General features: G+C 39.4%; 1 protein-coding gene across 3 annotated transcripts in view; it reads right to left on the bottom strand.

Moving 5' to 3' along the window:
* GPR176 (G protein-coupled receptor 176) overlaps positions 1 to 18,482 on the bottom strand; it is a 90,926-nt gene that overhangs the window by 54,916 nt on the left and 17,528 nt on the right. The gene's annotated exons all lie outside the window — the stretch shown is intronic.

Here is an 18,482-nt window from a genome sequence, read left to right as displayed (position 1 = left end):
TAACCTGAAGTCCAGAAAAGGATGGGGGCTGCTGTTCAAGGAAGTCATCAAGGCAAGGACCCAGACTTCTGACTTCCTACTCTGACATTCTTGAGCATGTAGCTTGTGTCCTCGTAGCTGCAAGACGGTCATTCCATCCCTAGGCATGGTATTTGTATGTTAGGCAGAAAGGGGAAAGAGCCAAGGCAAAGGCATGCTCCAGTTTAGTTGGTCCTTTTTCACTGGGAAATATGTCATTCCCAGAGCTCTACCCAGTAAACTTCCACTTATAACTCTCTGGTGGAGACCTGGGTGACAGGGGCACCCTTTCCTGCAAGGTATTCCCTAGAGGCATTTTTATCTTGGCATATTGTTGCCCTAAACAAAATTAAGGTCCTTTAAGAAATAATAAGAGCAGAGACACTGAGTAGGGAACAAGCAGTGGCTGCTACATGACCAAGGACATTTCAGGTTTTTGCTCAAGCTTCACAAGTCAAAAGCCATTGATTCAAACCTCAAACTGTCTACTAACTACAGGAGATTTTTTTTCCTCCAAGAAATAGCTCTAAGTTCCTGATCCTTTACTATCAAACGTACTCTTCATGACTGACTTATACTACCCGGCTCCTCCAAAAGGACTGACCACACTCTAGAAAACATCATTTTAGTAACAATCATAAAGAGCATTTGAAGAGAAGACATAAAGAGTCACTGACTCATCAGCATCCACTGAGTGAATAAACAAACCCTCTAGCACCAATGTTTGTTGAGGGTTTTCCTGTTGATTCCACAGTAAGAAATGTATCTGTGCTCTTTTATAAAGCCAGGATGGTCTCCAAAGCAAATCCTATAAAGAGGGGGTAAGAAGAAGATATGGGAATGCCAAATAAAACCAACCCGTTTCCCACCTCCTTGCTGCTCTCAGACTGCTGCTCTAGCCATTAATTGAATCACTTGTAGGTCTCCAAAGTAAATTAGAGGCGAGTCTTCCAATTAATTAACTGTGCACAATTATCACAGGATTTGATCATTACAACACACCTGTCCTCACAGGCACTGAGGGCAGTCCCATGGCCTAGGTTATTTCAGACAAGCACTGTCTCTCTCCTCTAGACGGCAAGCGCTCAGTGATGTAGAACAAGACACAGAGAGGAGGACACAAATGCAAATTTCAGACTGAACAGACATTTCAACACGATTTCCCTGCAACCACAGGGGAACACTGAACTATATGTCTTTAGAACTGGGAATATTGGATTTTGTCTGCCAAGAACTGTGAGACTCAGTAGAGAATTTTACAGGGATACTTCCCTCCTGCTGGGAGGCAGCCCAAGAAGGAAAGAACACCTATGTACAAGTGGCAAGACCTAGGGTCTTGTTATAGCCCGGACATGCCCCAATAAGTCACTTCATCCCACCCATCTTGATTTTTCACATCTATAAAACGGCGGCATTGGACTAAATTAAAAACATGTGTTGTTTTCCCCCCAATAATAGGCCAAGTGGTCAGACACTTAGATCTAACTATGGAGGCTGAATTATTTTTTTAATGTTACTGAGTTGACAGAAGCCACACCTGGCACATAGATACACTAGAGTGACAAAGCATAAGCCAAGGACACAAAAAGTGTTTACTCATACTGAGCTAATTTTTGTCAACTATCATGCAAATGTCTGGGTTTTATAACATAATGTTAGCAGAATTAAACTTTAGCTGCCTAAGATGAAATAATTATGTTTACCTTCGGATATAATGGCTAAATAACCTGGAACTGCTAGCAGTAGCCTGTCACATGTCGATCCTTGGGAAGGAGTATTGTCCTTACTGGCCTTATTGTCCTTACTGTGTGGGCATCCTGATTTAAATGGGTAAGTAAGGCCCCAAACCTTGCCAGGGCTTACCCCCAGGGTCAGGCAGGCTGCATTTTTTCCAATAGGATGCATGGTGGACCCCAAGGGAACTCAGGTTATTTCCTAACAGTCTTTGAGTCTAAACCAGTCTTTGAGTCTAATCCCAAACTTGACTGTGCCTATGACTCACCTGAGAAACTTATTAAAAATGCAAATTCCTAAGTCCCATTCCAGAGACTCCAGTTCAGTAGGTGTAGGGGATGTTGCAGGAATGGATATTTTAGAGGCACCAGAAGATGACTGTGATATGGGTAATCCTAAACCAGACTTGGAAACACAGTGGTCATTCCAAAGCAGCTGGGAGGGGTCACCGTCCTAGAAATGAACTTGGGTTTTCTTCATTTGGCTAAAAATAAAACAATCGAAAATTAAAATCCAAACCAGTATGAAGACTATACAAGTCCTTGCTTGTAAGGAAGATCAAGAAGAATCGGGCATGAATGGAGCAATGCAAATTCCAGACAAACAGAGAGGTGAATGGTCCTCAATCCATCCATCTTTGCTGGATTGATGTTGAGTAAAGCAGCGACATCCTTAGATACTGTGTGCAAATGAATCATTTATTTAACAGGTAAGAAACAGCAAGCCAGAGATTCTGGAGAGCCCTGCAACCCAAGCAGAACTTATGTAGCATCAAACAATTAATTTCAAAAAAGTTTGTCTCCTCTCTTTCTGTTTTTGCTTATCTAAAGCTTTTGAGTTTCCTTAGGACCCACCTTTCTAGAGGGAAATCTCACCCTCTTGAGTCATACCACCTATTATTAAGCCTGGCTCAGTGATTTTCAACAGCAAAGATTTGAGGTTCTTCACCGAGAATCTTCTTCAAAAGGAGAATGTATATCATCCTTCTCTCTGAGCTCTGCCATCAGTAGCCTTGAAAACCCCTTTCTGACCCTACTTAAGGATGTAGACCACAACTCTTTGACAGGATTTCAGTTGCCAGAAGCCAGTCCACTCTGTAAGCTTCCAACTCATTAACTTTTTAAAAATGTTTTTATTTTTTCAGTTAAAATACAATATTATATTAATACGATTTACAATATTACTATTGATATACAATACATTAGTTTCCAGTGTACAACATAGTGATTACACATTGATATAACTTAACAAAGTGATCACCCTATAAGTCTAGTACTCATCTGACATCATAGAGTTACTACAATATTATTGACTATATTCCCTATGCTCTACTTTACAACCTTGTTTTATTAACTGGCAATTTATACATCTTAATCCCTTCACCTTTTTCACTCATCCCTCCAACACCCCTCCAATCTGGCAATCAGCAAAATATTCTCTCTATGAGTTATTTACTTTGTTTGTTCATTTATTTTGTTTTTTAGAGTCCACATATAAGCAAAATCATATGGTATTTGTCTTTCTCTGTCTGACTTACCAACTTTTTTTTGAGAGGAGAATGTGGTATTACTTTATTTTAGATTTGTGGAAAAATAACAATATATTATTAAAGTTAAGTTAATTTCAGGCAAACAAGGCTGACTTAACATTATCAAACCCATTTATAAAATTTAACCTTTTTTTGTTTTTTTTTGTTGTTGTTGTTGTTTATTTTTATTTTTCAATTAGAGTTGATGGCATTAACTTTTAATGGGGCAAGTAATGGCTTGAAATTGACAGTCACCTCCTCTGGATTAGTTAGGGAACTGGAACTCCAAACAAGACCCTTACCTTCTCTGTTCTTTAATTCCCACCCCCTGTAGCACACTGCCAATGTTCCTGGAATCACAAGGTTTAGGGTCTGTGCAACTCCAAGATGGAGGTCTCTGTAGAAGAGACTATACTGAAAACTGAAAGATCTCCTCAGTGAGGACATTTCCCATTTGCATAAAGTTACAGTTAACAAGAGTTAACTAAACAGAGACAAGAATCATACAAGAGGAGTGAATCGAACAGTGAGGAGATGAGTCTCAGGCCCAGCCCACTGAGAACCTGTGGAGATGCTAAGCACAGAGCTCTTTTGAACTGAGCAGTATGAAATCGTAATACTCTGATTTTGACTACAAATTATACTTTTTATTTTATTTTCAAATACACTTATAGCATTCACTATGTGCCAGGCACCAATTTGCTTAGTGAATATTTACTTATTACTCTAGCTACAAATACCACACATACACATGTTCAGTATCCCCCAGACAAAAGAAACTACTGACTCTTGTCCTTTTGTTCGTGAAAATACAGAAACATAAATCCATTCCCATCTGCTTAATGGCTCTGGGTTTGTTAATGGTAGAAAACTGAATTGGAACTGAGGCTGACCAGACCATGGATAAGTTGGGCTTGACTAGATCTCCTTAAGGGCCACAGACTAAATTTGGTACCCTGGTATGTGTCCCTTCATATTTACAATTGTGGAGTTTAGTGGATTAAGACAAAACCTAAGGGAGAGAAAGCAGTGAGTGTTGCCGTAGACCTTCTCCATAAAAGACTAGATTAGAAAACCTCTTAAATATTCTCCAGCTATGTAACAATGACAATAATGGAGGTAAAGCAAGCTGCAAAACTACTTTGTAGCTTGCTTTATTTACGTGTTCAGATATTACACCACTAGTAAGAAATTATCTTCTAGACCCTGAACTCCATATTGACAATAATAAACTTTTCTTATAGAGTAACTGATATGTCGAGCATCTCCTTATGCTATCTATTTTTGAAACAAAATAGGCTATCGCGACTGAATGAGTAAAATACCGATACTCCAGGTAGAAGTTTTAAATCAAAGAGAAAAATATAGCCTACCTGAATAATTAAAGCTATCAAGATAGACTGATTCTCAAGCACCTTGAATTCTGGAATTCAAGCACATAAAACCATTATTTAATTTTCTTTCCAACCTATAGTCTATATCCTCCTATTTTATCCGAAAGTTAATCAAAATATTTATTGAGCACTGGGCTAGATATTATAGGAAAAAAGAAAGTACAAAGAAACAAGTCCTTAGGAATAAAATTTACTTATACAAAGAGAGAGAAAAGACCTTCTGTGTAGGATAATAGCACAAAGAGAGAAGAATAAGATTCAAAATTAAGGAGAGCAATTTCTTGCAGAAGAAATCATCTTGGGCGTATAGGGTAGAACAAAGTATAAAACTTACACCAACTACAGTAGGCAAGGAGAAATCAGTGAGTTAAGTAACAAAACTTGATAAAATTGTGGTTAAAAAAGCTAGCAGGGTATGGGGAGAAAGGAGAGATCATGAGTTCCTATTTGAACTTAATGCATTTGCCATTACAATGGGTTAAACTGTGTCCCCCTAAAAAGATATGTTCAAGTCCTAACCCCCACTCCCACCAGTTATAAATGAGACCTTATTTAGAAATAGGATCTTTGCAGGTATCATCAAGATAAGATGAGGTCACACTGGATCAGAGTGGGCCCTAAATCCAATGACTAGTATCCTTATGAGAAGAGGAGAGGACACACGGAGACAGAAGAGACACGGGGAAGAAGGCAACGTGAAGGTGATATGAAGATAGGGGTAGAAATTGGAGTGATACAGCTAGACACCAAGGAATGCCAAGGATTGTGAGCAGCCACCAAAAGATAGAAGAGAGGCATGGAACAGATTCCCCTTCAGAGCCTGCAAAAGGAACAAACCCTCGGCTTTAGACTTCTGGCCTTCTGAACTGTGACAGAATAAATTTCTATTGTTTTAAACCACTCAGTTGGTGGTAATCTGTTATGGAAACCCTAAGAAACTAATATGGCCAATCTCTTTGCAGTAAATGTGTGAAATGGAAAAAATCAGATATAAAGTTTTATTATTTCCTGATTCATTTATTAAAATTACCATTTTATACCGTCTTTTGAGGTGGCTTACAATTCTCAAATTATGTTAATTATATTATATTAATATATTAATTATATTACCACACTAACGATTTACAATATCAAGAATATTAGTCCTCTTTCTGCCTCATTTGCTTCTCCCTCTAGCCGGCACACATATAACTGAAATGCATTAAATTCACACAGTTGTAGGTGGAGAGCCAGAGGAGAGAAAAACAATTAGGGGGATCACTTTATAAACTACATAATTGTCTAAAGAATGTACAATATACTTGAAACTAATAAAATAAAATTTTAAAAAATTTTTAAAAAGACATTGAATAAAGAAATTCTCATAGTTATGAATTAAAGTTTTGACACTACATTAAAACCGATAGAGAAACAATGGCCAGTTGGGCCAAGTTCTCAATAAACTGCAATAATTTCCTGTTTGTTTTTTAAGTCAAAAGAAATGCTTTTAATAAACACTACAATGACTTTCCTCTCTACTTTTCATCTTCATACACACTTTTAAGACAGTTTTCAAAAAAGAGCATTAGGCTAGACAGTCACACACACAAATTCTATATCATAACAAACACATACAATGCAGCAAAAGTTTATCTTCCTTTTTGAGGGAGAATGGGAGTGATTGAGCTCTTAATGATATGGTACAGACAATGAATATATTTAAGCAAAGACTAAAAACATTAACAATATTTGCCAGTCATTGTCCGGAGTGCTTTGCATATAGTAGCTCAAATCCTCCCAGGATTATGATGCAAATAAATAAGAAACCTGAAGCTCAGTTAAAAATTATTTAACCTTTACTCTGCTTTCAGTTATCAAGAGCTTCAAAAGCAAACATTAAAAATGTGCAAACAAATCTATGTGACATCCTTCCTAGGAAACTATCACACTGAAAAAGGAACTTGGACAAAGATTGTTTTTTAATTAAAAGATATTTATCACAGCACTATTTATCATGCTGTAACCAGGAAACACCCTGGATCTCCAAAACATAAGAATGGTTAAATGGCTAAAATATCGAATACCTTATAAATGTACAAAATGGTGCTTTAAAGAATGTTTAATGGTATTAGAAAATGCTCATTTGCTATATGAATATTTATTCTTTGTAACTTTCTATGTTTTCTAAATTATTTACTATTTTACAATGAGAAAAAATATTTTAAAAATAATAAAACCTGGCCCAAGGACAAAATGCCAGCAAATGGCAGAGGCAGGACTTACCCCCAGAACTACCTGATTCTAGAGCCCTGTGGCCCACTACCCAAAACTGATCTTCTATAACGTCCTGTTTTTATCCTAGGAACATTATCCTCAAAAGAGGAACAAGTTTGGCATGGTCAAGTGCTATTTCACAAAATAGACTATTACGACTATAAGCTTTCATATTTTAAAATATTGCCTCAGGCTCTGGTTGTGGTTTCTTGGTTTCCTGGTGCAACCTACCAGAGTCAGAATTCAGTTTGAATCAAATGTATTACACTGAAAGGCAACATAAAACAAGAGAGTCATTACCCAGAGATAGACTGATCAGGAAATCAGTGAAAAAAATGGAGACCAGATCTCCCACTCCGGGTATTTCAACTAGAAAGTAATCCAATACCAGTTCTAGATTCCTGAGGGAAAAGAAATTATATCAACACATGCTATATCCTTAATGAAGCTGAGAATTCTTATTCTCTTTTGCATATCTTTCTCTATAGTTACAGGTATCTAGGACACAATATGATCCAGCAGGCACAAAAACACACTACGAAGAACTGTTCCTTAATAAAAGCAAAGGTATTTGCTTCATTTAATTTTAAATATTTCATATATTTTATATTCATTCCACACACATGTATAGAATATCTATTATGTACAAAGGATTACGACTTGTCTCTGAAACACACACTTTAAAACCATTTTGCAAATAAGGTTTTAAGTCTCTTCACCCTTCAAACTCTACATTTTGCTGTCCCTTCCCATATCTGCAAGTGCCATAGCAACAACGCATCTGATAACAAATTGCATGTGTTGCCTAAGAGATCATGACCATAGCTATGGGAAATATTTTTAAATTTTATTAAATATTTTCATTTGGCCATAGCCTAGTTTCTTTTGGACTTAATTTATTTCAAGTCCTGAGCCTCTATAGCTTGAATAATCAGCTAAGAATCTATCAAGCCTTCAGTGTCTACATCTTTTCATGCAGCTGCTCCCTGTTACTGTCAAGAAATCCAATTAGTTTAGCGGTTTGCATGAAGTCACTCTCTAAGCCAGTAAGTAACCCTATCTGTCACTCTGCTCTCAAGAGTTGTCAAAGTTCTGGGTTATATGAAAACCTTACCATTCATCCCTGTCTCTGTGGACCACATTAGTGAAAATATTCACATCCGATAAAACTTATTATTTTTATTTTATTTTTTCACTCTTATTAAGTAATCATGTCAATGATATTGTGTAGGTCAGCTAGACAAATTCGCAGAATGATAAATTAAATATATTCTTTTTCCTCTTCATTTACAGAGTAATGGTTAAATCTCCCCTTTTTTAGAATAAGATTTACAGTGACTTTACCAAGTGACTTGGTATCTTTAATATCCTTCAGTAAGACTGACTACCATCATGTTAGGATAATACCTCCTTACAATAATTCCATAGTTACAACTGCAGCCTCGAGGGGGAAAGCGCCAGCACCGATCCTTTCAATCTTCAATTATGTACGTAATAAATATAAGCAGAGATAGAAACTTGAGTTTCTAAGGGGAGAGAGAGTGAAAGAAATAGAAGAATGAGAGAAGTTATCCAGGTGATAAGGCCGGGAAGAGCTTTTATGGATGAAGGAATAAAAGCTAGGACAAGGAGATTGGAAAGAGAATAATGTACTCTGGGAACTACAGGTAGTTTGGAATTCCTGGTGTGACTGTGTAAGAGATAAGCTTGAGAGGGAAACAGGAGCCAGGTTGTAGAATGTCACCATAGGGAGCTATGGGGAGCCAGGGAAGAGTTCCAAAGAGGAGAGTGACATGATCAGAGTTGTTGATTGAGGAATAATAAGAAGACGATAAAATGGAAGTATGAAATTTAAGGCTGTTCTCCCAAGAAGCCTAACTATAGACAAAAAAGAAGGAAGAAAAAGGCAGTGTGTGTGTGTGTGTGTGTGTGTGTGTGTGTGTGTGTGTGTGTGTTGAGGTGGGGGTGGGGGAGGCTGCTAAAAGGATGAAGCAAAGGAGCCAGTGAGAGCAAAGGACACTGAAGATAAAGAAATCAAGGAGGTAACTCTTGGAGGATAAGGATGCTGATGAGTTTGTAGGTGTGAGAATATGAACTTGAGGGCATATCCACCAGAAACCTCCTTCCTTCTCTACTGCTCTCAAATCTAGATCTCCTATGCAGAACACCAAGTCTTCTGGTTCCTAGCCACTCAATGTGTAGTCCTAAGATAAACAGCACCTAGAAATTTGTTAGAAACACAGAATCTCAGGTTCCACTCTAGACCTCCTAAATCTGAACTTGCATTGTAAAAAGATCCCTAGCAGATTCCCTTACACAATGAAGCTTGAGAAGCACAATTCCAGACCAACCCTGGAGAACATTAAGGAATTAAGGTGAATAGGAAGAAACCATAAGACTGGAGACAGGGAAAGGGGGAAGAAGGAAAATACATCAAAATCCATATTGCCAACCTGATGCTAGAATAAACTACTGACAGGAAGGCCTGACGAAACCACTAAAAGCCGGCATGGATTCATTAAGAATAAATCATGTCAGATTCTCCTTATTTTCTTGTATTGGTAAGCCTAGAAAATGCAGTAGACATAGTGTATCTGGGTTTCAGTAAGGTATCTGATAAGAAGTCTCAAAATATTTTTGCAAATATTTTTACAAAATATTATTTGGTAAAGAAATATGGGTAGGGTGATAGTTCTATTCAATGCATTTATAATTGGTTTAACAATTATTCCAAAACGGTTTCGACTAGTAAATTAAAATTAACCTAGATTTGCATATCTCTGGTGACAAGACCTTCAACCTTCTCTCCCTTAGATGATTCAAACTTTTTTATATTAATAATTTAGATGGTTATACGAGATACAGAGCTACTATCACTAAGAGCAATAATGTTACATAATGGCATATTCAAGATCTCACCTCCTCAAAATTAACAGATGGATACAAAGAACCAAAACATTTTAGTTAAATTTAGATGAATTAAAATGATGGTAAAATGAAAGTGCTAATCTGGGCTCCTAAACTGAATAAAGGCAAGGATGATGAAAAAGAAGCATAACAGCAGTACATGAAATAAAGGCTTGGGAGTTTTAGTAGATGCTAAATTCAGTGTGAGCCAACATATTGATGTTAACACAAAGTCAATAGGATATGTGAGTTCAGTTCAACCTACATACCAAACTCAACTCACGTTAAGATTAAAAGGCAGCAGCAGAAATTTAAACTAGCTTTTCCATTCTATAACTTGAGATAGCACACAAAGATCTCATAGTCAAAATTAAAGATGCCTGATATTAACAATAAGGTAGCCTAATAAGGCAGACCAAATTGGAGTGTACTTTTATAGCTGCCCACATGCTCCCTTGTAGTTAGTATTCTGAAGAGATCTGCATGCTAATCAGCCACAATTGTCCTGAAAACCAAATAGCCCTTCATTGATCCTTCTGATCGCCCACTTGCCCCCTCTGTTCTCTTTTGTGCCAAGCTGAAAATGACCCTTGACTACTTTATGTGTGTTCCCATATCTACAATGCTTGTGGCTCTTTTGATAAAGACTTATTTCCCCAGTTTGGGAGGTTCGCTGCATACATATTGGATATTAGGAGGACACATGTAGGCTTCAAACGTCTCAGGGACAGTGCAAAGTCTGGACTGATGGCAATCAGGTGGAATTTCAAGGCCTTCGCATTACTGAGGTATCAAGAAGTCCCAAAAGAAGGTGGAGCACCCAAATGGCTGAAGGCAAGAAGGACCCAAAATACTAGGAGTGGTATGTGACCAGTCCCCATGAGATGGTGCAAATTGTCTAAATGTTATGATTTTAATTCTGCATAGATCATGTAGAAAGATGATTTAGTGCTTCCCAGTTTATGTAGCTTCAAACAGTTCTATCATGTTTCAGTATTCCAGCTGAAGCTCCACACTCACTGAGATATTAGATTGAAAGATAGAGAAGGAGTACCTGGAGATAAGGAGTAGTCACATAACTCCCTCCCACTCCTTTTATTGAAAAAATATACCTCAAAGGCAACTATCTGAAACTCCCCACCTGCCTTTTTGAATAAATAATTTAGTTATTACTTATAGGATAGGGTTTGAGATGGAGATGACTGGGAGGGGCAGAATTAGGAAATTAGATGATTTCATTCACAAAATTCTGAGGTAAGTTTCTAAGCCAGATTTGAGAAGAGGCACTGCCTAATTATATTCAGAGGCTCTAATTTTTTCATCTTACCTTCAGACTTTAAACAACACTAGCTATTAGAAGATGGGTAGAACTGGTACCAATAACCCAAAATTAAGTTCCTACCTCCTCCTCATTCCAACCACTCTCTTTGCGAGAATAAGTTGGCTGAAGGCAATGCTAGTATTCCCAGAGGAGGTTTTTATGTTTGTTTGTTTGGTTGGTTGGTTTTTTTTTTTAAGTCTTCTAATGACTCAAGCACTTACCTTAAAATAATCACTCTTCTCCCTTCCATCCTCCTGACATGTACTCTCATTGCTTGACTCCCGGGGAGATGCCCACCTGTCCTCTCCACTGACACTAAGAAATCGGCCAGACATCTCTTAGATCAATGTTAAAGTGTGAAGCACCTGAATCAAAATCACATAGTGTGTTCACTGAAAATACAGACTCCAAGACCCCATATCAAACTCACTCAAACAAAATTTCTGATGGTGGAACTCAGAAATGTTCATTTTTAATGGGTAATTTTTACGTACACTTTGTTTAAGAATCTCTGCCTCCCAATTACAATGACAAAGAGAGGCAAAGTGATTTACCAACAGTCAACCAACCCAACACTCAACAGCAGGGCCAGGCTAGAACTCACTCTTCCTAAGCACCTGCTGTGATCCTTACCAGCTAGAGCACACTGACTTGTTACTAACAAGAAAAATGATTTGGTGCTTTTCAGAAAAAAGTCCCATCTAATCTTAATAACAGCATCCCGCAGAGAAATAGGCACTGAACCCTCTAGTCCCTAATACTGCCCTTCATGTGGCAGAGAGAGAAAGCTTCATTTTAGGGCTTCTGATAATTTGCAGAATCATCGTTACTAAGGATTTGCTGCCTTGGGAGAAGGCCGCAGAAACAACAGGACAAATACAAAAGGTGCTATTCTCATCAATCAATGAGAGGGTCTGGAAACCAAAATCTTATTATTTTGTCTCTGCTTGAGTCTTGCTTGAACTCTGTGTTCCTGGAAATTAAATTCACACTCAGGCTGACTTCAGAGGGTTATTCTTTCCTTTCCATTTAGCAGCCTTTGGAAGTGTTTCTTGTCCTAAGAAACTGCACAGGAGGCCCCAACAAAAAGTAGCTGTAATTAAAGGTGCAAATGAGCACACACAGGGATGCCCAAGGGGAAGCAGGGAGTAAATATCACATACCCCCTAACACGAGGCAGAGGTGTCCTCAAACATTCTTACTCAAAAATCACTCTTAATACAAAGCATTCTCTCAATTACTTTATTTGGAACAAGAAATAAATTACTTTATTTGGAATTTTGTTTGGAGAAGACACAGTGACCTAAAATTACCTCCATCAATGTTACTTTTGGCATCTTATAAAGGTCATCTGATGGAATAAGTAAAAATGAAGGCAACTGTATCATTCATCACGCCTGGGTGTGTTTTATAAGATCTCATTAAAAAGCCATACGTGATTGTGTCATGGAGTTTGAGAATGACAATCGGACAAATGGTGGTGGGTCGAGGGGAGGGTGCTGCCTAAAAAAAAGCATAATGGTTACTTGTGGCTTAGGTTGAAATTTCAGGGGCGCATCATACATGAATTAAAAAAAAGAGAGGGAGGGAGGGAGGGAGGAAGGAAGGAAGGAAGAAAGAAAGAAAGAAAAGATGCAGTGTCTCACTTGCACAGCTTGGAAGTGAAGATGGGCCTTGAAAAACTGTATGAGGTGGTTTGAAAATGCTTCCAGTAAAAGCAATTACTGATGTCAAGAGGTATGTGGAGCATTTGAAAACACTGCTTCATCAATTAAGTAGAAAAAATGTGGTTCTAATAACAGACTATTTTGTCACTGGAACTGAAAAATTCTACCAAGGCATCAAGATACAATAGAGTATACCAAAATAAAGTGTCAGAGCAAGATGCAAATTTTTCAAAGTTATGGTCAAGTGGTTATATAACACTTGAAACCTCACCTGTCTGGAGGATATAAAAGAAAAAACAGAGAGCTGTGGGTGGGTACTGATTGCTGTCCACTCAGGCAACAAGGGAGGGGTGCTGTCTCCACCCTTAAGCCTAGTAAGAGGGCTCCAACAAGCCCAGGCAGCCATCTTAATGCATGGCTCATACAACTGGATTCACAGTGAACTGAGAAACCTAAAGAGCAAGAGATGGGCTGATAAGCTGCTCAAAGAAGAGGCTAGAGGAGGCAGCCCACACTCCCAGAATTTACCAAGGTCAAGAATGCATGTATGTTCCCTTGTACTGGGGATGAGCCAAGGTGTAACAGCAATGGCATGAGGTCATGTCAGGGCTTGTTCAAGAGAAACTGGAGGTCTGGCAGCATTCACGGGCTGAGTACAGAGTAAGCTACTAACCAAGGATATGGAGGGTATCACCACCATTTAAGGGACAAGTGACAGTCCAGACAGCATGAAGCCACTTACAAGAGGATATGGAGGGTATCACCACCATTTAAGGGACAGGTGACAGTCCAGACAGCATGAAGCCACTTACAAGAGGATCAGCCTTTTATGGCCTTTCCTACATCTCCCTCCTCCACTCATACACCACCAAGTCCCACCTCAGCTCCAATCTTGGTAGGCCAAGAAATAGTGGCTAGAAGCTCAAGTTGGAGAAGGAAGCCAACTAGACCCCTCTGCTGAACTTCAAGCTTCTTTCAGGAAAAGGGCTGGAGTGGAGGCTGTGGGAGAGGAGAATCTTTCATTTTCAGTCAAGTTGGGTACTTTGCCTCTTTCACCAGACTGCACATATTATGTACAGTTGTCCGTCCTCCTTTAACACTAGGGGATATGTCCCAAGATGTCCAGTGGATGCCTGAAACTGTAGATAGTACCAGATCCTGCATATCCTCTATTTTTTTTCCTATATGTACATATATATGAAAAAGTTTAATTTAAAAATTAGGTATAGTAAGAGATTAACAATAATAATAAAATAGAACAATTGTAATATTCTGTAATAAAAGTTATGTGAATGTAGCATTATTAAGTAAAAAAGGGTGACTTGAACACAAACACTACGAGACCAAGGCAGTATGACAACCAAGAGGGCTTCTGAGTAACAGGCAGGGAGCACGCACAGTGTGGTGATGCTGGACAAGGGGATGATTCACATTCTGGGTGGGATATAGCAGGATGTCGTGAGATTTCGTCATGCTATTCATGAATTGTTTATTTCTGGAATTTTCTGCAAGTAACTGAAACCTGGAAATTAAAACTGTAGATAAGGGGGATTACTGTACTAAACTGAGTGTTTTGTGACTAAGGAATAACCAGGAAAGTTGTGGAGTTACCTATGCTTTTATTCAAGAAGGTTATACAAATGGAACTGAAATAAAAAGGCACAAACTGGGATACATGCAACAATTTGGATGGATCTCCAGGGAATTATATTGGGTAGAGAAAAACCAATCCCAAAAGGTTACACACTCTATTATTCCATTTATATGTGTTCTGTGAAATGACAAAATTACAAAAATGGAGATGAGATTAGTGGTTGCCAAGAGTTAAGAAAAAGGTGGAGGACAGGAGGAAAGTAGATGTGGTTATAAAATGGCAACAAGAAGAATCCTTGCAGTGATGGAAATGTTCTGTATCTTCACTGTATCAACATCAATATCCTGGTTATGATACTGCACCCACCACACACACATACCAGTACCACACAGTGTACTATTAGGGGAAACTAAGTAAAGGGTAGATACCATATCTCTGTGTTATTTCTTACAACGGCCTATGAATCTACAATTATCTCAAAATAAAAAGTTTAAGTTTTTTAGAAAAGGTGCTATGTGTACACCACTGGATGGAATAAGTAATAACTAGCCCTGATCACACCGACTCACGTTCTATCGGCTAATAATGCTTTGACTGTTTTGTAAAACCCACTGCATTCAGTTGTGCAAATGTCAGGGTTTTCAACCTAGTATTTGCTGGCTACATTGGCATATTAGTTTACTGGGGCTGTCATAACAAAGTACCATACACTAGGTGGCTTAAAACAACAAAAATTCATTGTCTCATAGTTCTGGAGGTTAGAAGTCCAAAATCAAGATGTTGGCAGTGCTACACTCCCTCTGAAACCAGCAGAGGAATCCTTCCTGGCACCTTTCCAGCTTTTGGTGGTTTGCCAACAATCTTTCGTGTGCCTGAGCTTGCAGCTGCACAACTCCAATCTCTGCTCTCATCTCACAGTGTTCTCCCTGTGTGTCTGCCTTCAGGTGGCCTCCTTATAAGGACACAAGTCACGTTGGATTAAGGACCTGCCCCACTCCATTATGACCTCGTCTTAAGTAATTACATCTGCAATGACCCTATTCTGAGGTACTGGGGGTATATATCTTTTGGGAAATGAGGCATAATTCAACCCGTAACCCTTAGCTAAAGTCAAATATTCTATTTGTCGTTTTCAGACCTTTTTCAACATCCCCATTTCTACCACTGAGCTTCTCAGACAGACAGGTAGAAGGAGTGGTTCTCTAACAGTAGACAGACACTCAAGGACACCACTCTGATTTCACACATCTAGGCACCATCTGCCTCAGAATAGGCAGTCTAATGCTCCCTGATGACAACACTGCCTCTCAGACACTAGCTCATAGTCAGGGCCATGCCCCTAGGCTGCTTCTAGCAATAATTGTGACTTTGTCTAGAATCTAAAAGCCTCTAAAAGTTAGAGTGATGTTGCCTGTTTCAAAATGCTGCCTGTCTTATTTCAAAGGTTCACTCTAACAAATAAGGCTATAACTTCTGTCCTTGTGGATTTCCTATCAAGAGACCAGCTGTCCCTCCCAATATTTGGCTTCTGTGAGCACCGCTCCAGGCCACTGGATGTGACTATGTGTGTCTGAGTCCTGACTGTGGGTAAAACTCATGTTCATTTCCAGAAAGCTCCTAAGCCTTACGTAAATCAAGATAGTGGTTATTTAATTGTTCTATTAAACTGCCCAAGCATTTCATTCCATCAGTCAATACTTATTGAGCACCAACTATATGCCAGGTACTGTTCTAGATGTTGGGAACACAGTAGTGTAAGAGACAAAGTCTCTGTCCCCGTGATTCTGCATTCTAATGGAGAGAGACAGAATACCAAACAAGGTAATTTCTGGGGTTATAACTGCTGTAGAGGAAATAAATGGAATGATATGACAGAAATGGAGGGGGGATTATTTTAGATAAGCTGTCTTGGAAGAGGTGACATCTGAGTTGTAATTTAAAAGAAGCCACAGGAAGGGTCTGGGGAAGAACATTCCAGAGCAGAGAGGACAGCAAGGACAATGGCCATTAGTGGCCAGTTTAACTTGCCATGTTAAACTGAAAGGTGGTTTGGACGCTGTGGAAGAGATCTCTGCCTTGCTCCTCTCCACCTTTCACCACTTGTTCTGTGCCATCTGCCTTTGTACTGTTTCCCTTGACAATGCCCATGTGAGTATAGCCCAGGTTCTTTCTAGCACTTGGATGCTAGACCTTGTGCTGACAAATCTCGTGCACTCTCCTCTGTGCCCCTGGGCTTGGATCAACTGAGGATACCCATTCCCCCTGCCCCAGAAATGTTCTGCTTAGACCATCCTGAGAGCTGGACACCAGCCATGGTGAAATTAGAAGCAGAAAACATAAAGTGGCTAATTCCCCAATCGTACATCCATCAGATGTCCGGGACTTCATCCACACCACACAACTGACTATGGTAAGGGTTGTGCTTCCCAGACTCACCCACAGTCTTGCCCAGCAGCTACTAGAGTCACTCAGAAAAGCGAAGGCCAGCTTATGACCCAGAGACTGTTGAGCTCATCATCCTCTGAGGAACTACCTCTAACAATGGCAATATTTCTCTTTTCTAACATAGCTATATTTTTTTGTTACTAAGTTTTTATATTAACTGTGAGCAACTATTTATGTGTAAATAACTCTTGATTTAAAAACAACAACAACAACAAAAAAAGATGTTTTACTGAGAAAAAAGGTATCAGAGGTTAGATGCTGATTCCAGTGAGCTGCCAGTGTTTCCTGATCCAGTAGACTCCTCCGGGCTCTATCTCTGCACGCACACGGGCCACTGATGACTCCATGACCTTCAGCCTCCCTTACATTCCTGGGCCCAAGTATGACCTTCCACTCCTGACCTCTTGCACAGTGAGACTTACAGTCCAGTCTTCCTCAGTGCCCGTGAGCACCGCTCCAGTTACCAGCCTGTCTCTAGCTCCTGTTCAATTCTCCAGGCTCTGGGTTTCAACCACTCTTCTTTCCTAGGCATCAAAATTCCACTGCATCAGGCCCTGCCTGGCTGTGAGAGCAGGCTAATGAGCAAGTCACTATTCCTCTGAACTTGTTTACCCAAATGTAGGATATGAATGGTGACAAAAATAGTATATACATATATCAGTCAGGATATTTCTGTTCCGCATGACAGAAACCAAGCTCACCCAAATTTAAGTAAAAAGGGAGATTTGGGGTTTTTTGGTTCAAGTAATTAGAAAATACAGGCTCAGGACCTCTCAAACAGTATCATCAAATGGTTTCTCTCCCACCCCCCTCCCCGCCCCACCCTTCCTGCTCTCTCTCACCCTCACCTCTGCTTCTCTCTCTGCCCTTACTCTCTCCTAAGCAGACAGCTCCTGGCTTCCTTTATCCCTGCTGAACAGCCCCTTCAGGAAAAGATGGCTTCTCTACCATCATTCCTATGTCAAGGACTTGGATCCCATGACCATCCCTGGACTAATCGCTGAGGACAGGGAAACAGAATCTTGGAACCAGCAAGACCTGGATCATATTCCTATCTGTTTCCCTGGGTGGGAGCGAGGTGATATAGAGTACTGTCAGGGGCATCATATAAGGGACCACATGAGGTAGACAGCAGCAGATACTACAGATTAGTTCACTAAATATTCATTCCATAATCTTTCAGCCATCTGCTATCTTCTGTTACAAAGACTGGAAAACAAAATATACTAGTTTTCAGACAGTCTTGCAGTTAGGGTGCAGGCTCATGATTTAGGTTCTGCCCAGCAGCTGTTCTCTCAGAAAAGCAGACATGATAAATGTGAAGTGGTGGCTGGGGGCAATCATCAGGTTTTCTTGTAAGTGCAAGGAGATGACAGATGCCTTTGCTTCTTCTGGGCCAGCTGTGTCTAATCCCTTACTTCACTGGTGATACCTAATGATAGATAGCTCCATGATTTCTGCTAGAATCAGTGGTATGACTGTGCACGTTTTTTGACTGTGTCCCTAGCTCTGTGGCATCAAGGCTCTCCTATAAATTCTTAAAACAACCTAATACCCTGTAATAAATTTCTTTCTTCATAAACTGGCTAGTTTGGTATAGAGTAAAATACCTTGCCCTGCT

The sequence above is a fragment of the Pteropus medius genome, unplaced genomic scaffold (assembly GCF_902729225.1).
Source record: "Pteropus medius unplaced genomic scaffold, Ma_sr-lr_union100, whole genome shotgun sequence".
In the NCBI taxonomy this organism is placed as follows: Eukaryota; Metazoa; Chordata; class Mammalia; order Chiroptera; family Pteropodidae; genus Pteropus; species Pteropus medius.
The sequence above is the reverse complement of the archived record's forward strand: the minus strand, read 5'-3'. Positions and strand labels throughout refer to the sequence as shown.